Source organism: Pongo abelii, chromosome 6 (genome assembly GCF_028885655.2).
Source record: "Pongo abelii isolate AG06213 chromosome 6, NHGRI_mPonAbe1-v2.0_pri, whole genome shotgun sequence".
Taxonomy (NCBI): Eukaryota; Metazoa; Chordata; class Mammalia; order Primates; family Hominidae; genus Pongo; species Pongo abelii.
This window is the reverse complement of record NC_071991.2, coordinates 3,753,229-3,776,414: the sequence shown is the minus strand read 5'-3', so window position 1 is coordinate 3,776,414 and position 23,186 is coordinate 3,753,229. Positions and strand designations below refer to the sequence as shown.

The 23,186-nt window shown below is 38.6% G+C and overlaps 1 protein-coding gene and 1 long non-coding RNA gene across 5 annotated transcripts in view; both read right to left on the bottom strand.

Moving 5' to 3' along the window:
• The window catches only part of SDK1 (sidekick cell adhesion molecule 1), a 974,158-nt gene that overhangs the window by 555,824 nt on the left and 395,148 nt on the right, over positions 1-23,186 (bottom strand). The window lies entirely within an intron of this gene.
• The window catches only part of LOC129053689 (uncharacterized), a 34,979-nt gene extending 11,793 nt beyond the window's left edge, over positions 1-23,186 (bottom strand). The window contains exon 1 of the long non-coding RNA XR_008518474.2: positions 1-23,186. This exon is cut by the window's left edge and continues 4,968 nt beyond it. This is a non-coding gene — a long non-coding RNA (uncharacterized LOC129053689).

Below are 23,186 nucleotides of genomic sequence, written 5' to 3'. Positions count from 1 at the left end.
TTGATTTTTCTCTTTTTTTTTTTTTTTTTTTTTTTTTTTTTTTTTTGGTGAGACAGGGTCTCACTTTGTCACCTAGGCTGAAGTTCAGTGGCACCATCATAGCTCACTGCAGCACTGACCTCCTGGGCTCAAGCAATTCTCCACCTCAGAATCCTGAGTAGCTGGAACTACAGGGGTGTGCACCATGCCTGGCTAATTTTTTGATATGTTTGTAGCAATGGGGTCTCACTACCTTGCCCAGGCTGGCCTCAAACTCCTGGCCTCAAGCAATCCTCGCTCATCAATGTCCTTCAAAGTGGTGGGATTACAGGTCTGGGCTATCACACGTGGCCTCCCCTCATTCTTGAATGATATTTTTGCCAAATACAGAATTCATGGTTGACAGATTTTTTTTCAGAGTTCTAATTTTTCCTTAGCTTTCAGAAATTACTTATTTTCAACACAGAAGTTTAAGTGTCTTCAAATTGATTTCTTAGGGTCTATTGTGATTCATTCAGTTTCTTGAATCTGTAGGCTTGTGGGGTGTTTTTTTTCCCCCAATTTAGAAAGTTTTCACCTCTTATTTCTTTGAATGCTTTTTCAGCCCCAATTTTTTCTCATCTCCTACTAGAACTCCAATAAAATTAAAGTCAGATCTTTGGTTACAGCCTCTCAGGAGCCTCTGTTTTTTGGTTTTTTTTTTGGTCTACTTTTTTCATTGATGGTCAGACTGAGCAAATTCTATTGATCTGTCCTCATATTCACTGATCCATCTTTGTCTTCTCCACTTTATTACTGAGCTAATCCTGCTAGTTTTTAATTCTGGTTATGGAATGTTTCAATTCACTCACTTTCACTTTTTAAATAATTTCTTCTTCTTTGCTGAGATTTTTCTATTTCTTCATTTGTTTAAGGAGAATGATTAGTTTGCTGCTGAAGCGCTTTTATGATGGCTGCTTTAAAATCCTTGTCTGGTAATTCCAACAGCTGACTCACTTCAATTTTGGCCTCAGTTGATTGTGTCTTCTCATTCAAGTTGTGATTTTTCCCAGTTCTTTGTATGTTGAGTAATTTTCCGTTCTCTGTGGATGTTTTTCAATATTATGTTAAGACTCCTTGTCCTATTTAAATCTTTTATTTTAGATGGCAGTTGCCTGATGGGTTTAGGGTATAGGACTTTGCCTACTTTTTTGGGCTGTAGTTCCAATGATAATGTGTTTTTCAGAGCTGTCCTGAAAAACAGGTCCTTTGTTCTGTAGGGTCTGAGGATCCTGCTCTATCCCTGATATTGCCTCCTGTGGGACAGAACGCACTTCCCTGGGCTTCCCTGCGTCACCAGGTAGGTGAGGGGTGTCTGGTTCTGTAGGCTGAGAGGATATCTTTGGGCTATCAGTTGCTGGTGGCTCTGTCAGTCTTGACTAGTGCCACCTGGGGAGGGAAGCACCTACGTAGCCTACTTTCTCCCACTGTAAATGGATCAGAAAATGCTGGGTCAAATATTTTCTGATTTAATAAAATTTCTGGTAAGTGGTTACATATATGAATTTATATATAGTCTGCAGCTCATCTGCCAAAAGTAAAATAAAACCTTAAATTTGCAATTACATTTGGACAATTTATGATGATCTAGTATATTTGTGAATAGGGTAATTTAATATCACTCACTAACTGAGCTAATTATATGTGCAATTATTTTGGAATATAGTGAACAATAAGGACAATTACAACCTTAGCATTTAACAGATTTTAAGTCATCACTGGAGAAGCTGAGGCATCTGAGAGATGAGTATTCTCTCTACTTCATTCTTCATTTATTTTTTACTTAATTGAGTTTTAATGCTACATAATATTGAATCACAAAATATGAGAATTACAATCAATCTAAGCCCACACTGCATTCTCTCAAAGCACATTTTAAAATATAAAAATTGGTGTCATTTATTAATTTCATTGTAATTTGCACTTAATTAGAACCTCTCCAAGCTTGACACTTACACACAAAATGACTCATTCTGGCACGAGTGGGAAATGATCCGTCCTACAAAAGCAAATCTCCCAGATACTTGACACTCAATACTTCAAGCATGGAAACTTGTTTTAGAATCACTTTTGAGAGAAAATAAATGTCTTGAAATTAATTAGACAGCAGTTGTGTACCTGCTTCAATAAAGTGTATTAAATGACATTTAAACTTTTAAGGCCTCAGGACCATTTTCAGATGTTGTGTACTGTGTTACAATGTAGTAATGATAATATCATCACTTACGTAAGATGTAACAAAATGCAAAGCACTTAAAGGACTGGTGTGAAATGAGCAAATGAGATAAATTTATTATTCTTTATTTAAGAGGAAACTGAGACTCTGGAAGGGCGAATAACTAGTTCATATTTAAACAGGTAATTGACAGGTTGAAAAGAGAGTAAAAAAGATAGTAACATCCCTATGGTACGTCTATCATTCTAAAGCTCCTTTCACAAATATTTAATTCTAAGAATAATAATGATTTTCCTTCATATTTTACAATAAGGAAGTTCAGAGATTTTAAGCAACGGGTCTGGCTACACAAGGAGTGATCAAGGCCTCTACCTCCTGGTCTAGCTGCAGCCTCTGAGTTTTTTCTGTCCCTCTGAGTCTAAGTCCAGAGCTCTTTCTGCTGCCCTGGATGTGCACCATGCCATCGATGTGTTTGTTGTTTTGAATTCCTGGCTCCGCACTTTAAGTGCTTCCTCCTTTGCTGTCAGGCAGCCGGCTCACGACTTGCTGCCGTCTGCACACCTGCCTCTCAGATGTTTCTCATCTGATATTTCGATGTTTGTGGGCTGAGATGAAACAGTCTTTGAATTAGGGTGTGAGGTGCTCTCTCTTTTAAATAAAGTCATGAATTAATATGATGTTTATTTTGGCAGTGGAAAGCCTGATTTGCTGATTCCTGACTCTCAGTTTTGTTTTTAATCACTATGATTACTTGATACAGGACTTGTCAACAAGTGAGGGGCTGTGACTATAATACCTTAACATTGGCAAATCACACGTATTTAATTAATTAAATATTAAATTGTTGAATGGTTTTCCTTTTGAAGGGAGTACATTCTCCACATGAAAGCTCTAGTCCAGGTTCTATGATCAGTGATCAAATACTGTGACAGCTGTAGAAAGGTATCTGATGATGGATGGGATCTTATTCTAAAGGAACTGACATATTCTTGAAAAGGTTCTTTTCTGTACTCTCAGGTATAAATACTGAAGACTAGATCAGGCCTAATTCAATGGTAAAAGACAAAAAAGCCAGTGCTGCGGGGGAGGGAGAGACATATCTAAGACACTCAAGGCAAGAATGAAGCCATTCCCGTGGGAATCAAAGGGAAAATACGTAGCAGTCATCTTTTCCCCTCTCTCCACCTTTCTTTTTTAAAGTCCTCTCTTAGTTTTAAGTTCTTTGTAGGCTCTTTCTTTCTTTTCTTGAGGAATAGGATTTCTGTAAGCATGGAAAGACAAACAACCCCAATTGGACTTTATCACAACACAGAGCCTGAGCTCCCAGATGACTTGGAAGGAGAAAGATCATTATCTTTCTTATCCTAACAGAGGAAGACAACGTCTTCATCATCCATCAATTCGCTGAGCAGCCGCCGGACTCAGCTTTGAAGGAAGTGTTTATCTCAGGAGTGTGCTGGCAGAGTGTTCCCGGGTGCCTTCAGCCTGCTCCCCGTTGTGCCAGATCTGCTTCTCCAGGGACGCAGCACCTGCCTCCTGGCACCCTGCCATGCCCCAGCCACATGGGCACCACTTTGGTGCCCATCCCCTTAACACAAGCTTGTGGCCAACAGCAATCAGCATTCCTGGGTGTCAGGCACATGGGTTTGCAGCTCACAGAAGCTTTCCGGGAACAGTGCACTAACCAAAGGAGAGAATCCAATGGCACCACTGAAGGTCCAAGGGGTGGATATTGTGGGGGCACCTGGGCCAAGTCTCAGGGCCATTCCTTGTTTATTTAGCCACACTTAGACTCTGCTCCTTTAGGAAGACTTTTCTGACCCTTTCCTCAGAATGAACTTCTTTCCTAGGTGACCAGGTATACTCTTCTACCCATTTCTCTAACAAGGTAACTACTGCCCAGTGAATGTCTGTTCACATGCCCACCTGCCACGTGCTTCAGGAAGGCAGTGAAATGTCCTATCCATCTTTAAAACAACATGACAATATCGTTATAATGCCATAGAGCAGCAGTCCCTAACCTTTTTGGCACCAGGGACCAGTTTCATGAAAAACAATTTATCCACGGACCAGAGGGTTGGGGGATGGTTCTGGAATGATTCAAGTGCATTACATTTATCGTGTACTTTAATTCTATTATTATTACACTGTAATACATAATGAAATCGTTATACAACTCATCATAATGTAGAATCAGTGGGAGCTCTTAACTTGTTTTCTTAAAACTAGGCGGTCCCATCTGGGGGTGATGGGAGACAGTGACAGATTGTCAGGCATTAGAATCTCATAAGGAGCGCGCAACTTAGGACCCTCACACGCACAGTTCACAATAGGGTTCACGGTCCTATGATAATCATATGCTGCCACTGATCTGACAGGAGGTGGGGCTCAGGCAGGAATGCGAATGATGGGGAGTGGCTGTAAATACAGATGAGGCTTCGCTCACTTGCCCACACCTCGCCTCCTGCCGTGCAGCCCGGTTCCTAACAGGCCACAGACTGGCCTGGTTCCTACCCAGGGGTTGCGGACCTCTGCTGTAGAGCACTTGCTTTTCTCCAAGCACTGGATTAACCCTTTCACATGCATGTTCTTATGGAGCTGTCACACCAACCCTACTGTGTAGATGCCATCATTAATCTTGTTCGCTCATGTGGAAACTGAGCTTTAGACAAAGTAACTTCCTGCACAGGAAAACAGCCACAGACATGTTTCCCCTGGAGGTCTACCATGGCAGGGCTCCTCCCTAGTCTCCCACAGTCAAATCGAAAGACTACAACGCCCCCAGCTTCCAGGCATGCAGAGGCTCCCCACTGTACTCAGAATGGGAAGAACCTCAATGGCCTCCAGGGCCTGCAGGATCTGGTTCCTGCCTAACTCTCCCTCCCTGCCTTGACCCTTTGCCTGGCTTATGATACTCCAGCCACACTCATTTTCTTCCTGTTTCTTGACCAAACAGCTTTCTGCTTTGGGCTCTTGGAGCATGTCGACTCCATGGCCGGAAATGCCCAGAGCCCTGGTGCCCGCAGCATGGCTGGCTCATTCTTACACTCAGGAAGCTAGGCAAATGTCACCTCCCTAGAGCAGCCTTCCCGATCGCCCACCAAAGCAAACTATCACCTCCATGACCTGAGTCACTGTTTCCTTCACAGAATTCACAGCCATCTATCATCATCTTGTTTATTCATCTGTTTACTTGGAACTGCCTTTCTCTCCCAGGTAAACTTTACGAGGTCAGAGGCCTTACTTGTCTCCTGATATATCCCTGAAGTGTGAGCCCAGGACTCAACACATATTTAGTGACAAAATTAATCCTTAATAGCAAAGATAATGGATAGCACAGTCTCCAAAATTAAAGAAGATTATTCTCACTTTAAAGAGAAGAAGACATCTGCAAAAATATTTACAAATACTTTTATGTGGTTTAGAAAAGTCAAATCATACTGTTTCCTGTGATTAAAGAGAAAGTGTATCAACTTTCTTAAATGAGACAATTCAAACTTTTGGATATGAAACTACTTTCCTTTCTGAAAAATAATATAAGTTGCCATCAAATTATACCTTATGAATACACAAAAGAACCTACTGAGAGTTTCCTGGGAATAAAATTTAATTGTAAAGTTTGAAATTGATATACATGTAAAAGAAAAGCTTTCAAATACACTTTGTATTTTAGAGAAAAATCTTTATATTCCTACCTGAAGCCACAGTAATAAAGACATCAACCAGGTATTGGTTAATGATGCAACATTCAATATACTATAAAATAAGGTAATCTGAAGATAGGAACAATCAAATGCCAAAGCACACATCCTGAAGGAATTTTCTAAGACATACATGGAGGTTGGCTGCCAAGATTGTTGGCCCATTGCCTCTCTGCTGGTTTCCCAATCATCCAGGAGCCCCTTTAGGTCAAGTAATAACACAACTGTGGTTAAATTAATGGCAAAGGTAATTTACGAGGGTGTCGAAGCACATGCACAATCTTTGCCTTAGATTTCACTGTTGTGTTTTAGCACAGGAGATAAAACAGTAAACACATAAATACTTGTTTTAACTAAGAGAAAGTACACTGTCAAGCATGAAAACAGGAGATTTTTCCCGAAGCAGCTTGTTTCTATATCAAAAGTAGAAATGTCCCTAATGACATTAGTCCTTAATAATTCCAATATGAGAACTTTAATAAAGAATAATCAGATTTGAGCAACGGCTCTTTTCCCAGTCTCATTAAAATAACATGAAACAAGAGAATAACCAGTCAACAAGAAAGTTACTAAGTGTGTGTTCAGTATGTGAGGATCTCACGCCAACCTAATCATTCTGGAGGATGCAGAGGAATGTAACATGAACTGTCTTTATAACAAATACAGGCAAGAAAACAAAATGTACACATGCAAGACAGCAGCATAATTAACTGGGCATGTTACTGGCTCTAAGTACCACCAGATCTGTCACTGAAAAATGAGAGAGGAATCAATTCTCTGTCCTGAAGCAGCTTAAAACATAAAAGGTTTGTGAACAACATGCGAAGTTTAATTAGGAATGTTTATAAAGTCTTAATAAAATCTCTGATTTTTTTCCTTTATAGTCAAGTAACATATCAAATAATTTCAAAAACTATGAAATGATGAAAAGATATAAGAGCAGAGAGAACATTTAAGTCTCGGGGCACCTGGCACATGCTTTGCTCCTGTGAGCTCACACAAAGCCCATCCTGCAGCTGGGGCCAGGACCCCTGTGTGGGCCTTAATGACAAACAGCAGGAGAAGAGAGCCTACAGTTTCTACCCTTTGGTGGGCCAAGTTCTCCTTTGATATTAGAAGTTTGGTTTATCTTGCAAAGTAGCTAAGCAGATGTTTCAAAAGCCCAATTTCAAGAAAAGGATTTTACTTTAAAAATAGGAAAACTTCTTTTTTTCAATATGGTGGATTGGAGGCAGTGTTAGCAGGCATCTCCCCCTTGGAAAGACAACATAGTGTGTAGAGACACACCATTAACTTTCTTCCAAGAAACAATGAAGGAATTTAACAGAAAAATGGAAAGAAACCACAGACCCCTTGAAAGAAGCAGCAGGCTGTGGCCACCACCACGAGCGAGGTGAAGAACTGTGAGTGTGACAGTGGGAGAGAATGCCTCCAGGGAACCTGGCAATCCAGTCCACAGAGGAAGCCTTACCCTACCTAGTGCTGAACCTGATACAGGGAGGGGTGGCAAATATTAAGTAGGACCAGCAGAAGGAAGGGCCTTGCATGCATGCCCAGTCTCCAGCGTGGATGGAGGGAAGCCATTCCTGACTTCTATCAGCAGACTTCTCAGGAGAAACATTACAAGCCCGAAGGATTTGGGGTCCTATCTTGAGGCTCCTTAAATAGAGTAACTGTCAGTCAAGAAATCTGTAACCAGCAGAACTAAGTTTCATAATTGAAGGAGAAATAAAGTAATTTTCAGACAAATAAATGCTGAGAGAATTTGTCACTACCAGGCCAGCCCTACAAGAAATGCTAAAAGGAGTTCTGAATTCTGAAACAAAAGGTTGATATGCACCATAATAGAACTTCTTGAAAGCATAAAAGCCACAGGTCCTGTAAAACAATAACGCAATAAAGAAAATAAAGTATCTAGGCAACAATTAACATGATGGCTGGAATAGTATCATGAACGCAGTATTAACATTGAATGTAAATGGTCTAAGTGCTTCGCTTAAATATTAGCACTGAATGTAAACGGCCTAAATGCTCCACTTAAAAGATACAGATTGGCAGAATAGATAGAAAATACAAACCAAATATCTGATGTCTTCAAGAGGCTCACGTGACATGTAAGGTGATAGAGTTTGTATATGTGCCCCTGCCCAAATCTCATGTCAAATTGTAATTTCCAATGTTGAATGGAGGGCCTGGTGGGAGGTAATTGGATCGTGGAGGTGGGTTTCTCATGAATGGTTTTAGCACCACCCCTCTTGGTACTGTCCTTGTGATAGTCAGTGAGTTCTCATGAGATCTGGTCATTTTAAAGTGTGTGGCATCTCCCCTCTCACTCTCTCTTGCTCCTGTTCCTGTCATGTAAGATGTGCCTCCTCCTCTTTGACTTCTGCCATGACTGTAAGTTTCCTTAGGCCTCCCCAGAAGCCGAGCAGCATCATGCTTCCTTTACAACCTGCAGTACCATGAGCTATCTAAACCTCTTTTTTTAAAAAATAAATTACTCAGTTTCAGGTATTTCTTTATAGCAATGAGACTAATACATGAGGATTCATAAAAACTCAAGGTAAGGGGATGGAAAAAGATATTCCATGCAAATAGAAATCAAAAGTGAGCAGAAGTAGCTATTCTTATATCTCATAAAACAGACTTTAAAGCAACAACAGTAAAGAAAAAAGAGACAAAAAAGGTCATTATGTAATGATAAGAGGATGAATCCAACAAGAAGAATTACAATCCTAAGTTTCTATGCATATAACACTAGAGCTCACAGATTCATGAAACATTTACTGTTAGACCTAAGAGATGAGATACATAGAAACACGATAATAGGGGGGGCCTTCAGCTCTCCACTGACAGCACTAGACAGACAATCAAGACAGAAAGTCAATGAAGAAACAATGGACTTAAACTCCTCTAGAACAAATGGACCTAACAGATATTTACAGAACATTCTACCCAAGAACTGCAGATATACATTCTTCTCATCAGCACATGGAACACTCTCCAAGATAGACCATATAATGGATTACAAAACAAGTCTCAATAAATGTTTTAAAAATCAAAATCACTTCAAGTATTTTCTCTGATCAGAATAGAATAAAATGAGAAATCAACTACAAAAGGAACCTTGAAAACTACAAACACATGTAAGTTAAACATCTGCTCCTGAATGATTTTTGAGATGACAATGAAATCAAGATGGAAATTTAAAATTCTTTGAAATAAATAACAGTGACACAAGTTATCAAAACTTCTTGGATACAGCAAAAGCAATGCTAAGAGAAAAGTTTACAGCAAAAAGTGCCTCCACAAAAAATTCTGAAAGATCACAAATTGACAACCTAATGTCACATCTCAAGGAACTAGAGAAACAAGAACGAACTAAACCCAAAGCTAGCAGAAGAAAATAAATAACAAAGATTCAGAGCAGAATGAAATAAAATTGAAACAAAAAACAAAAACAAAATATCAGTGAAACAAAAAGCTTGTTCTTTGAAAAGACAAAGTTGATAGACCATTAGCTAGGTTAACCAAAAGAAAAGATTCAAATAAACTCAATTAGTAATAAAACTAGAGACATTACAACTGACAGCATAGAAATACGAAAGATCATTTGAGACTACTATGAACACCTTTGTCCACACAAATTAGAATATCTAGATGAAATGAATAAATTCCTGGAAACATACAACCCTCCTAGATTAAATCAAGAAGAAACAGAAACTCTAAACGGACCAATAACAAGCAGTGAGACTGAATCAGTAATTTTAAAAAAATTGCCGGCCAAGCACGGTGGCTCACGCCTGTAATCCCAGCACTTTGGGAGGCCAACGTGGGTGGATCACGAGGTCAGGAGATTGCGACCATCCTGGCTAACATGGTGAAACCCCGTCTCTACTAAAAATACAAAAAAATTAGCTGGGTGTGTTGGCGGGCACCTGCAGTCCCAGCTACTTGGGAGGCTGAGGCAGAAGAATGGTGTGAACCCAGGAGGCGGAGCTTGTAGTGAGCCGAGATGACACCACTGAACTCCAGCCTGGGTGACAGAGCGAGACTCCGTCAAAAAAATTTGCCAACAAAACAGCCCAGGACCAGATGGATTTACAGCTGAATTCTACTAGACATTCAAAGAATAACTGGTGCCAATCCTACTGAAACTATTCCAAAAGACTGAGAAAGATGGAATTCTCCCTAATTCACCCTGTGAAGCCAGTATCACCCTGACACCAAGCCAGGAAAGACATAACAGCGACAAAAAATAAAACTACAGACCAATATCCTCGATGAATATAGATGCAAAAATCCTCAACAAAATATGAGCTAACTGAATCCAATGGCACATCAAAAAAAAAAATAATAACCAGGTTCAAGTGGGTTTCATTCCAGAAATGCAGGAGGTTTAACATACATGAATCAATAAATGTGATATATCACATAAATAGAATTAAAAACAAAAACCATATGATCATTTCAATAGACATAGAAAAGACATTTGATAAAATCTAGCATCCCATTATTATAAAAACCCTCAACAAACTAGGCATAGATGGGACTTACCTCAAAATAAAAGCCATATGTGACAAACCCACATCCAACATCATGAAAGTTGCATCATGAATGGCACAAAGCTGCAAGTATTCCCCCTGAGAACTGAAATAGGACCAGGATGCCCACTTTCACCACTTCTATTCAACACAGTACTGGAGGTCCTAGCCAGAGCAATCAGGCAAGAGAAAAAAAAATTAAAGGGCACTCAAATTGGAAAAGAGAGAGTCAAATTATTGCTGTCTGCCAATGCTATGGTCACATAACTAGAAAACCCTAAAGACTCCTCTAAAAGACTCCTTGATTTGATAAATGAATTCAGTAAAGTTTCAGGTCACAAAAATCAATGTGTACCAATCAGTAGCACTGTTATATGCCAACAACCACCAAACTGAGACTCAAATCACAAACTCAATCCCTTTTACAACAGCTGCAAAAATTAAATAAACAAAACAAAATAAAATAAAATAAAATACCTAGGAATATACTTAACCAAGCAGGTGAAAAATCTCTACAGAGAACTACAAACCACTGCTGAAAAAAATCACAGATGACAAATAAATGGAAACACATCCCATGCTCATGGATTGAAAGAATCAGTATCATGAAAATGACCATACTGTCCAAAACAATCTACAGATTCAATGCAATTCCTATCAAAATACCAGTATCATTTTTAACGGAATCACCAAAAAAAAATACTAAAATTCATATGGAACCAAAACAGAGCCCTAATAGCCAAAGCAATCCTAAGCAAAAAGAACAAATCTGGAAGCATCATGTTACCAGACTTCAAATTATGCTACAAAACTACAGTTACCAAAACAGCATGGTACTGATATAAAAGTAGACACATAGACCAATGGAACAGAATAGAGAGCCTAGAAATAAAGCCAAATACTTAAAATCAACTGATCTTTGACAAAGCACGCAAAAACATAAATTGGGGAAAGCACACTCTATTTAATAAATGGTATTGAGAAAAGTGGCTAGCCACATGTAGAAGAATGAAACTGAATCCCTGTCTCTCACCTTATTCAAAAATCAGCTCAAGATGGTGAAAGACTTAAATCTAAGACCTGAAACCATAAAACTCTATTAGATATCCTAGGATAAACTCTTTTGGACATTGGCCTAGGCAAAGAATTCATGACTGAGACCTCAAAAGCAAATGCAACAAAAATGAAAATAAATAAATGGGATCTAATTAAACCAAAAAGCTTCTGTACAGCAAAAGAAACAATCATCAGAGTAAAGAGACAACCCACAGAATGGGGGAAGGTATTTGCAAACTATGTATCTGGCAAAGCACTGATATCCAGAAAATACAAGGAACTCAAACAAATCAATAAGAAAACCACAAATATCATCATCAAACAGTGGACAAAGGACATAAATAGACATTTCTCAAAAGAAGATATACAAGAGACATATAAACAAAATACTTAACATCACTAATCATCAGGGAAATGCAAATTAAAACTGCAGTGAGATGCCACCTTACTCCTGCAAGAATGGCCATTATTAAAAAGTAAAAAAAAAAAATCGATATTGGCTTGGATCCTCAACCTAAGTGCCCATTGAACAATGAGTGGATAAAGAAAATGTGGCATCAAACAATGAGTAGATAAAGAAAAAATGGTATATACACACCATAGAATACTACTCACTCATAAAAAAAAGAACAAAATAACATCTTTGGCGGAAACTTGAATGGAGCTGAAGGCCATTATTCCAAGTGAAGTAACTCAGAATGTAAAACTAAATACCATTATGTTCTCACTTATAAGTGGAAGCGAAGCTGTGGATACGCAAAGGCATACAGTGCGATATAATGGACTATGGAAACTCAGAAAGGGGAGGAAGAAAAAACTACATACTGGGTGCAATGTACAATACTCAGGTGATGGGTACACTAAAATCTCAGACTTCATCACCATACAATTCATCCATGTAACCAAAAGCCATTTGTACTCCAAAAGCTATTGAAATAAAAAGATGAAAAACAAATAAAAGTAAAATGTGGAGAAATAAAATAAAGAAAATATTTGTTGATGCAAACAAACACAACAAAAACACAGTAAAACAACAAAAAAATCACGTCTTGGGAAGCCAATGACAGAAATTTTTGAAGGACATTGGAGAAGTCTCCTTTTTTAAGGAAAAAACAGTATTTTACTTTGAAATAATTATAGATTCATAGGAAATTAGAAAAATAGAACAGAGAAAATCAGGTACCCTTTACCCTGATTCTCTTACTGAATACTGCTTAAGGAAATACAATGCAATGAAAAATCAGGAAACTGAAATTAGTGCAATGTGTGAGTATAGCTCTGTCACTTTATCACATGTGTAGCTGACTTTACCACCACTACAGTCCAGCCACAAAACTGCCATTACCATACACACTTCCCTCATGCTACTCTTATAGATACATCCAACCCTCCCATTCATCCCAACCTGGCATCCACTAATTAGTTCAACTATATAATTTTCTCATTTTGAGAATGTTACATAAATGTAATCATACAACATGTGACCTTTCAAGTCAGGCTTTTTTTCAATGTAATTCCCCTGAGACTCATTCATCCAAGTGTTACATTATTAACGGCTCACTCCTTTATGATGCAGAGTAGTGTTCTATGACATGAATGCACCATAATTTGTAAAATTATTCACTCATTGAAAAATATAAGGGTTATTTCCCATTTGTGGCCATTACAATGAAAGCTTCTAGAATGTCCAGAAGCATATTTTGTATAGACACAGGTTTTCATTTCTCTGGGACAAACGTTCAGGAGAACTAAGTCGTATCATCAGCATACATTTAGTTTTTAAAGAAACTCCTATTTTCCAATATTTTCTAGCTGCACCAATTTATATCTCCACCAGCAATGCATGAAAGATCCAATTTCTTTGCACCTTCCTGAGTATTTGGTACTGTCACTACTTTTTATTTTAGCTGTTTTAATAGCTAGTGATCTCTCATTTTGGTTTCAATCTGCATTTCCATAACAGCTAGTGGTACTGAATGTCTTTTTCATGTGTTTGTCATCTACAGACCCTCTTTTGTAAAACAGGCAGAAGTCAAGGAATACCATGAGTGAAAATGCTGAACTTGAACCATCTTTCTAATTTATTTTCTAGTCAATGACAAGTGAAACAATAAACTATGTGATCTCCAATACTAGTCCATCATGGGGAACAGCCAAGGCCAGGTCTCTCGGGTCATGAGGCATCTCATCACTGCTAATTCAGGGAGAACTTAGAAAGAACAGCCTCTGTGCTGGAGTCAGTGTACGAGAAAATGTTCCAGAAGCAGGTATGAATGAAGCAGTTTTGGGCAGAACACTTAAGCAGGTGAGAGTGGTGAATGCTATCCAGCCCTAATGTGGAGGGCAGAGAGGTGCTTATTCATCTCCAGTATGGAAAGTCCAGTAAAACCTCTGCAGGGGTGATGAAGATACACTTCCTATCCAGCCCTAAAGGGTGCTTATTCATCTCCAGTATGGAAAGCCCAGCTAAAACCTCTGCAGGGGCCACGAAGATACACTTCCATCATCACTTCCAAGAAGTGAGTTGAAAAAGACACACTCGCTTTTTAAAAAAATTTACTTTGCTCCCACAAGAAAATGTACAATAGCAAAATGTGTCATGTCTTTTGCCCATTTTATAATTAGATTTTTTTTAATGGTAGAATTTTGAGAATTCTTTATGTATTCCAGATCTGGCCACTTTCTCAAATATGTAGCTTGGAAAGTTTATTACAGTCTATGGCTTGTCTTTTTTTCATCCCCTTGCAGAGCAGATGTTTTAAATTTTAATGAATTCCAACTTATTGAATTTTTACATTTATGGACTGTGTCTCTGGTGTCATGTCTAAGAACACTAAGTTCTAAACCCCAGAGGTTTACTCTTCTGAAAGTTTAACAGTTTTACATTTCACACTTAATGCAACACAGTTTAAGTAAATTTTTATATAAAGAGTAAGGTGTAGGTCAAGATACAGTTTTTCTTTTTTTTTTTTTTTTTTTTTTTGCTTATGAACGTCCAACCATTCTAGCACCATTTGTTGAAAGACTATTCTTCCTCCATTGAATTGCTTTTATGCTTTTGTCAAAAATCTCTTGGCTGTACTTGTGTGGGCCTATTTCTGCATTCCCCATTCTGTTCCATTGATTCATGTGTCTGTCCCTACAACAATATCACAGTTTTTATTACATTACCTATATTGTAAGAATTCAGATTGAATAGAGTGATCCTTTGTACCTTATCCTTCTTTTCCAAAATTGTTCACCTATTCCAGCTCCTTTGCTTAACCACATAAATTTTAGAATAATCTTTTATATTTGTGGGTTTTTGTGAGACAGGGTCTCGCTCTATCACCCAAGCTAGGGCGCTGTAGCACGATCATAGCTCACTGCAACCTCAAATCCTGGAATCAAGCAATCCACCTGCCCCAGGGTCCCAAGTAGCTGGGACTACAGGTACGTGCTACCACTCCCAGCTAGAACAATCATTTCTGCACTTACACAAAGTCTTGCTAGGATTTTGATATGAATTACATTAAAGCTATACATCAATTTGGGAAAAATTCACTTTTTATAGACACATAGTCCTCTTTTTACAGACATGGACATATTGGACATGGCATGTTGGCCACAAATTTAGCACTTTGATTTCCGTCATCGGTATTTTGTAGTTTTCAACATCAAGTGCTGTACATATTTTGTTGGATTTATACCTAAGTGTTTTTTAAAGCAATGTTGAACAGTATTGTATTCTTTGTCAATTTCCACGCTTACTGTTATTGTACAGAAATGTGATTGATTTTTGTATGTTGATCTTACTGAATTTATTCTGAGTTTTTTTAAATAGATTCCTTGGAATCTCCTAGGTACATAGCCTTGGCCTCCTCCTTGCGTGGCAGCCGGTGCCTCCTTGGCCCTACGGGGCTCACGCGCACGACACAGACACAAGATACCCGCTCTCCACATTTTTTTTTAATCTACTCTACAAGTCTCCTACCAGTGAAGAAAAACTAAGAGAACGGGTTCCTATAATACCCACCTTTAAGGAATAGCTGATGGAAGCACACCAAAAAAATAGAAATGAGGGAAAAAAAGGTGGGAGCTATTTGGGGTCATCTAGAAGGAAAGAAGAAAGAACAGAAAGTGCAAAAGTACAGATGAATCGACTTTTCTCTATTGTCTCTGCATTTTCATTGGTGTATTTAAACCATTTACACTTACTGTAATTATGGGTATTCTGGAGCTTAAGTCCACCATTTTTTTTTTTGTTTGTTTGTGGTGTGTTCACTGTTTGTTTCTCTGATTTCTTTTTTGCTTTTCTGTTACTTGAACATTTTATTGAAATTCTATTTTGACATACCTATGGCATTTTTGTGTCTCTCTGGATAGCTTTTTAGTGGTTGCTTTAATTATTGCATTATATCCACAAGACTTATGGTGTGTTAGTATCAACATTTACCAGTTTAAGTATATAAACCTTACCATTCTTTAAATCCCTTATCCTACACCAAGTATGATTGTCATAAACATCTCCTCTATATCACTGTGAACTACATTTGACAATGTTATACTTTTTGCATCAACCAACAAACATAATTTAGAAAACTCAAAAGGCAAAGAAAAGTCTACTTATCTATATTTCTGCTTTTTCTGTTCTTTTTTTTTTTCTTGATGTCCCAAGATAACTCTCATCTTAATAAAAATAAAAAATCATTTATGGAGTCCTTCCTTTACCTGTTCCTTAAGGGTAGGTATTATAGAAACACATTCCCTTAGTTTTCCTTCATTTGAGAATGTCTGAATTTCCCCTTCATTCCTGAAGGATAGTTTCACCAGATTTAAAATTAGCAGTTGACAGTTCTTGTCTTTCAGTACGTGAAAAATGTTTGCCACCTTCTTGTGGTCACTACAATTTCTGATGAGAGATCTGATAACATTCAAATTGTTTCCCCCTATATGTCAGGTACTGTTTTCTTTGGCTGCATTTAGAAATTTTTTTCTTTGTCCTTAGTTCTAGAAGTTTTACTACTATGTTTCTTGATGTGCATTTCTTTGATCTTGGGGTTCACTCGGCTTCTTGAAAGGTTATGTGTTTAAAACGCCATATTCAGGAAATCTTTAACCATTATTTCTTTGAACAATTCTTCAAAGAATTTGCCATATTTTAAAATGCCATATTCAGGAAATCTTTAACCATTATTTCTTTGAATAATTCTTCAACTCTACCCTCTTTCTCTCCTCCTTCTTGGATACTGACTATACAAACATGAAATCTTTTATTGTAGTCCCAGAAACCTCTAAGGCTCTGAGGTTTTTGTTTGTTTAGTCTGTTTTCTCTGTTGTTCAGATCAAGTATTTTCTATTTTTTTATCTTCAAGTTCACGGATTCTCTTCCCTGTCCTCTCCATTCTGCTGTTGAGTACATCATCTAGATTTTTAATTGAATTTATTGTATTTTCCAGTTCTAAAATTTCCATTTAGTACTCTATTATCTCTTCTATTTCTTTGCTGAGACTTTCTATTGCTTTGATGAAATGGTCTCTTTTTTCTTTCTCATTTATTTCCAGCATGTTTGTAATTCCTCATTGATTGCATTTTTATGACTGGCTTTAAAATGCTGGTCAGACAGCTCTAACATCTGTGTCATCTTGTTGCTGGTGTCTGTTATCTTTCCTCATTCAAGTTGAGATATTCTTGGTTCTTGTTATGATCAATGATTTTCACTGGAAACCTGGACATTAGGGGATATCATGTTATGAGATTGTGTTTGTTACTTTAGCCTTCTATTTTATCAGGCCTCTTCTGACACTGCACTAGTAGGGATCCAAGAGAAGTGCTGCCCTTCATTTCTGCCAGGTGGCAGGTGGACATCCAGGAGCCCCACTTGGCCTCTCTTGACACCTGGCAGTGGGAAGTTGACTGCTTGTTCCTCCCAGGTTTGGGTGAAAGCTCCGGCATCCCCTGGGCCTCTCTGCTGATGTCTCTCCTGGATAGGAGGTTATTATAGACTGATCCTTTGTGTCCTCCCCAACTGATTCGTGTTTTGAAGCCTTAAACTCTAATGAGATGGCATTTAGAGATAGGACATTTGGGAACTAATTAGGGTTAGATGAGGTTATGAGCACAGGGCACTCATGATGAAACTGGTTCCCTTATAAGAAGAGACACCAGAGAGTTTGTTCTCTCTCTCTACCCGCCATGTGAGGACACAGTGAGAAGGTGGTTGTTTACAAGCCAAGAAGAAAGCCCTCACCAAGAAATGAGCTGGCCAGCACCTTGACCTTGAATTTTTAGGCTCCAGAACTGTGAGGAAATAGACGTCTGCTGTCTAAGCCCCAGCACCTGTGGTGTTTTACTATAGCAGCCTCAGCTAAGACAGAAGTGCAGAGGGTTCTCTTACTGCTCCTTATACGCCTCCACTGACACTGTGAGTGAGGAGGGCCCTTGTTACCACTGAGAAGATGGGAAAATCCTGATTCTCCACTAGGCCTCTTCTGATATCACCCCAGTGGGGAGGACAAGGGACACCCTGATAGCACCAGGTAAGGTGGAAGTTCAGGCACCTCAGGTGCTCTCTTCAATACCATGAGAAGGAACACATGACCACGCCAAGGAGATACAGGCCTTGGCCCCACACCCATCCTTCTTTCTTCCCATTCTGATGGGGGTCACGCTGAAAGTCTAAGCTCCCCGCTCAGCCTGTGCTTGGGGGTTTGTGAATATGGCCACAGTTTTCTTCTGTAGTATTTGGCTATAGCAGAGTGGTTATTGTCTAAAAGTTTTCTGTCATTGTAAGCTGCCCCTTTTGTGGTCCTTTGGGAGAAAGGGGAGGGTTTGGGGGTGCTTTTCTTGTCTGTGCCCACTGGCAACTGGATTGTCAGCTTCTCAACACCCAATGCAAGCTAAATGAGAGAAATAGAAAGCTGAGAGATCTCAGCACTGTGCCATTCATCAGGTCTCAAGGTCCTCAGTCCGTCTGCCTTCTCTCCACTGTTCAGAATCTTCCTATGCTTTTCATATAATGTTCACAGTTTTTAGCTGTACTCAGGACAAAAAGGGAAAAGTCCATCTATTCCATCTTCCTGAAAGTACGAGTTAAGAAGCCTCTTTTAACAGTCTTTCTCTTCCACAGATTGATGATCAGCAAAATAAGATTCAAGGATCATTACCACATAGAAATACTGGAGACAACAATATCAGCAGCAAAACCTACTGTAGGAGTGAAGTGGGGAGAGGAAATGAGTAAATTATAAACTACATCAGTTTTAGAAGTAAAACCAAGTACTTTTTGCACATCTTGCTTAAGGCGAAATTCAGATTTGGGGATGAAGATGGTCAAAGAATCATGTGGGGCAAGGGCTAAGAAGACAGTGAGACAAAAATGACTCAAAAAAAGGGGTATTAGAGTAAGTTAATATCACATTGCCTTAGCAACAAACAGGAAACCTTTTTCAAGGCCTCACACCAACTTCTAATGAAGCAGAGCTGAAGAGAGATTCCCCGTATTACTAGCTAAACATCACTCAATTCCATTAGTTGAAGATGAGACCTAATTGCTGAGAAAAAGCAGAGGCAGAAGCTCCCAATCAGTGACTGACACCCTGAAGACACACTGTAAATTGCAGTGGGAGAGAAAGGGATGAGTAATTAGCACTACACAAATTTCAATATCTTGGCTTTTCTTATAATTAGCAGACAAGCAATTTAAAAACCACAGCCCTACACAGAATCATTATCATTGTTTTCCACAAGTAAGAGAAACAAACCTAGCAAGGGATGGTTGATGTTAACTTCATTCACTCCCCCTAGTTTTACTATAAGAATTAGTCAAATAGCTAGAGAAGGAAAATCTAGAAAATAAAATATGCCTTTCATATTCTGATTCTTATGTTTAACAACCTGAGAGAGTATATCTCATTCAAAATCTTTAAAGCATTTCTAAAATACGAGTTCTACTTCTCACTGCCATTCCATAAACAAAATGAATTTATTCCATAAACCGTGTTACTTATGAGTTTTTTTTTTTAAAGGAACTTCTATGGTAAATACCGGAGGTCTCCTATCTACTAGTTGTTGGACATCCTACAGTATTATAAACAATTAACTGTTCTTAGAGTGAATTGCTTTGTTATAATTACATTTTAGTCACTAAATTCAATACACTATTTAAGAATAGGCAAAACTCAAAAATAATTAAATATATATTATTTCATCCTTTGATTACTTTTGTTAACATTGTTTCAGAAATTAGCACCAAAGGATTAGAAATTTAGACAATAATTACATAAGATAAAATTATTGCTGCTTTTTGAGTAACCTTAAACGTAGGTAACAACACACACACACACACACACACACACACATACACATAGAGAAATATATGCTCTGTGAGAAAGAGAAAGGTGGACTACATATTACAGAGCACCATCACCAAATCCTGGGCTAAGATGAGGATTATATAGGAATTAGCGAGGGAGGATTTTTCATGCCTATCAGTTAGTGATCCTATCAGTTACTGGTCAATCAAGCAATCAATCACTCCTTGCCACTGCTCTCCACATATGCAACATGTCCCTTGGATGTCAGGGCACAGCAAACATGTATGGTGCAATGTGTACAAGCAGAGATCATGTGATTGGGGGATCCAAGGAGTGGAGGATGACCAAGATCACACAGTGGAGCATGGATCTGAACAAGGACCACAGTGAGTGGTAGGAGCTTAGGGGAGTCTCACAGCAGAGAGAGTGGCCATAAGATGTAAGTTGGCAGGGCACCGTCTCCAGGAGGGAATTAAAGGCATGGGAGCAAGAGGACATCAGCCAGGAGACAGTTTAGAGTGAGAAGAGGATCAAGTATTGCATAAGAACAAGGGACAAGTGGGAAAAGCAGAACGCGTAGAAGAGGCTGAGAGGAACGAAGGAGGAAACAGGGAAGAACGGTGGGAGGAAAGCAAAAGAGAAGATGCCAGGAAGCCAAAGAGCATCAGCAACTCCAAATGCTGCAAAACCCGAAATAAGTGAAAAGTAAAATTGCTCATTAGTTTTGATTGTGTCATCACTGCAGAAAGAAAGAAGGTAATTTGAGTGGTGACTTCCAGGTGATTACACTGCTGGTCTTCCTCTGTCCTCTACTGCACATACAGGCTACGTCTCGTGGTTGCCTTCTCTGTTTACTTCCGAAGATTTGTGTCACCAGAATAATAAGTGCATGTTATAAGGAAAATGTACACATGATATAAATGTCTCAATTAACTGTGTTGAGTTGAAATGCTTAATGCACTAACAATGTAATTCTCCATGTTTTATAGTTCTGACTGTAAGGATATTCATATTGAAGTATGGTACCTCCAATATAATAAACTATTATGCACCCATTAAAAGGACATTTAACAAAGTTTTTGATAAATGAAAACCCCTATGATATAATCGGAATTTTAAAATCTTTACAAAGCAGCTTATCAAGTAGGAACTCAATAACAAAAAACATATGTAACAGAAAGAGAAAACATAAGAAAATGCTTATGGGTGCCTATAGAAAACAGGATTATGAGGGATTTTAATCTACTCATATTCTTCAGTACTTGTATACTACAAAGAGCATCTATTTTGTATAATGTTTAAAATCATGGAAAGGAATAATTAAATCCTATTATAATGACAGAATCCATTTCCTATCCTCCTGCAAGTGTTTAGCATGCAAATTCTTAGACGGAAATACTTATTTAATTTGCTGTGTGAGGCACCTAATGTAAGTAGACCATGCTGTCTTGTAAGAATTCTGTGATCAGGTACTGATAAATATTTTTAGCAATTAAGAAAGTGTGACTTATGTAGTAATACAGAAAAATTTCACATCATAACAACTGTTAGTCTCTAATATGTACAGTTCCCAATGAAACACCTTTACATCTGCTTTCTGGGAAAGCATTTATATTCTGGAAATATTTTCATGTTTGGTAGATCAATAAGAAGACACTTGAAGAAATTCTACAGAACAGAAATGCCTATTCTAGGAAATGTGCTTGTGTGTTTGTACGTGTGTTTGTTAGCTTCTCATTTCACAGAACAAATCATGTTCAGTAAGGCCTGCATGTCACTATTAAGAATCCTGTTCTAGTGCAACGGTTCACAAACTTACAATAGGAATTACCAGGGATGTTTGTAAAAATGTAGGTTCCTGGGCTCAAACTATGGAATCAGAAACTCAAGAGATGTGGCCCAGAGACGGGTGTTTTTCAAATGTTCCCCAGAACATCAGACACACCAAGATAGTGGCATTGTTTTCCAGGGAATGTCTTAGAACATCCAATGAATCACCTACTGTCTCGATTTCATATGCTTTTTGCCCCCCACCAACATAAATACACTCTTTCCAGACCAATGTAAGTGCCAGAGGTAACCAGAGGTCCCCGATTGAGGTGTAATTTCTAATTTCACTACCTGGAATCCATCCTTCTCTGTTCACGGCCAAGTCCACTACAACTTGGCTGCTATTCCCCGCTTGCCAAGAGTGGCCACCCTCTGATTCAATCTAACTGTGAGTGTCTATGAGAGGAGGGCGTTGTGCTAAATGAAACCTGCATGAAGTACTGTGAAAGCCAGGCCTTGCCTTCATGCACTGCCCAACCTAGGAGGGGAAGTGACCTCCCGGTCGCCATCTCTTAGATTCGCCTTTCTCACATCTCAAAGAGCTTTCACAAAGTCTCACGCGGCGGGCAGGGCATAACTTAGTATTCCTATATGAGTTTGGAGACTGAGGCAAAGAGCAATCTAAATTACTTTCCCATTGTCACAGTGCTTAGTCTTTCACAATTTGCTTTCCACTCTGGCACACTTTTGGGCAAGACAGGTATAATCATAAATCATAAAAGGTGAACTATGACAAATACTCCCAAGAAAGATACAAACAAAATGCCACAAAGGTCTGGAGGAAGAGGCAGTCACATGCAGGCGGGACGAGTGAGGGAGCAAAGCAGCACACAGCTGAGGCCAGAGCATGGACACAGTCCTGGGGCAGAGGTCCGGGTCAGGGCAGAGACAAATGTGCAGGAAGGAGAAAATGAGATGTCTGCGGGGACCAGGTGTTCACTGCAGCTTCAGTATATGTAGCTAGGAGGTAGCAGAGATTAGGCTGGCAAAAACTATAGGCCAGTGCCAGAATCTAGAGGCTATAACAATAGATTCCCAGATACTCCAGGGATCTGAAACTAGACCTCCTGTCACTATCTTGCACTTAGTTGAAGATGGTCTCCAAGAGAGAAAAATAACAATTATAGCCAGAAAAAAAACAATAAAAAGAAACTATTCATAATAACAACAAAAATATAAAATATCTAGCCACATAAAAAACATGGCATCTATGAAAAAACATATCAAAGGTCACAGGAAGATACAAACAAAAGCATAGATCAGCTGAGGCACAGATAATATTTCTGGAGGAGATGGGGCAATGTTGTAAAGATGTCAGTTCTCCTCAAATTGATTTATACTTTTAATGTAATTCCAATCAAAATCCTTAACATGTTTTTTGAACTGACCATTGTGATTCTGAAACTGGTCTGAAGAATTAGGAAGTAACACTATGAAACAATACAAACCAAATAACGAGAGGGATTTGCAATAATGAATATTATGACATTTTTATGCAAAAAGGGAAATTAGTAAAAGAAAAACAGGTTTACAAAAGAACAGAGACAATGAAGAAAAAAATTTGGTA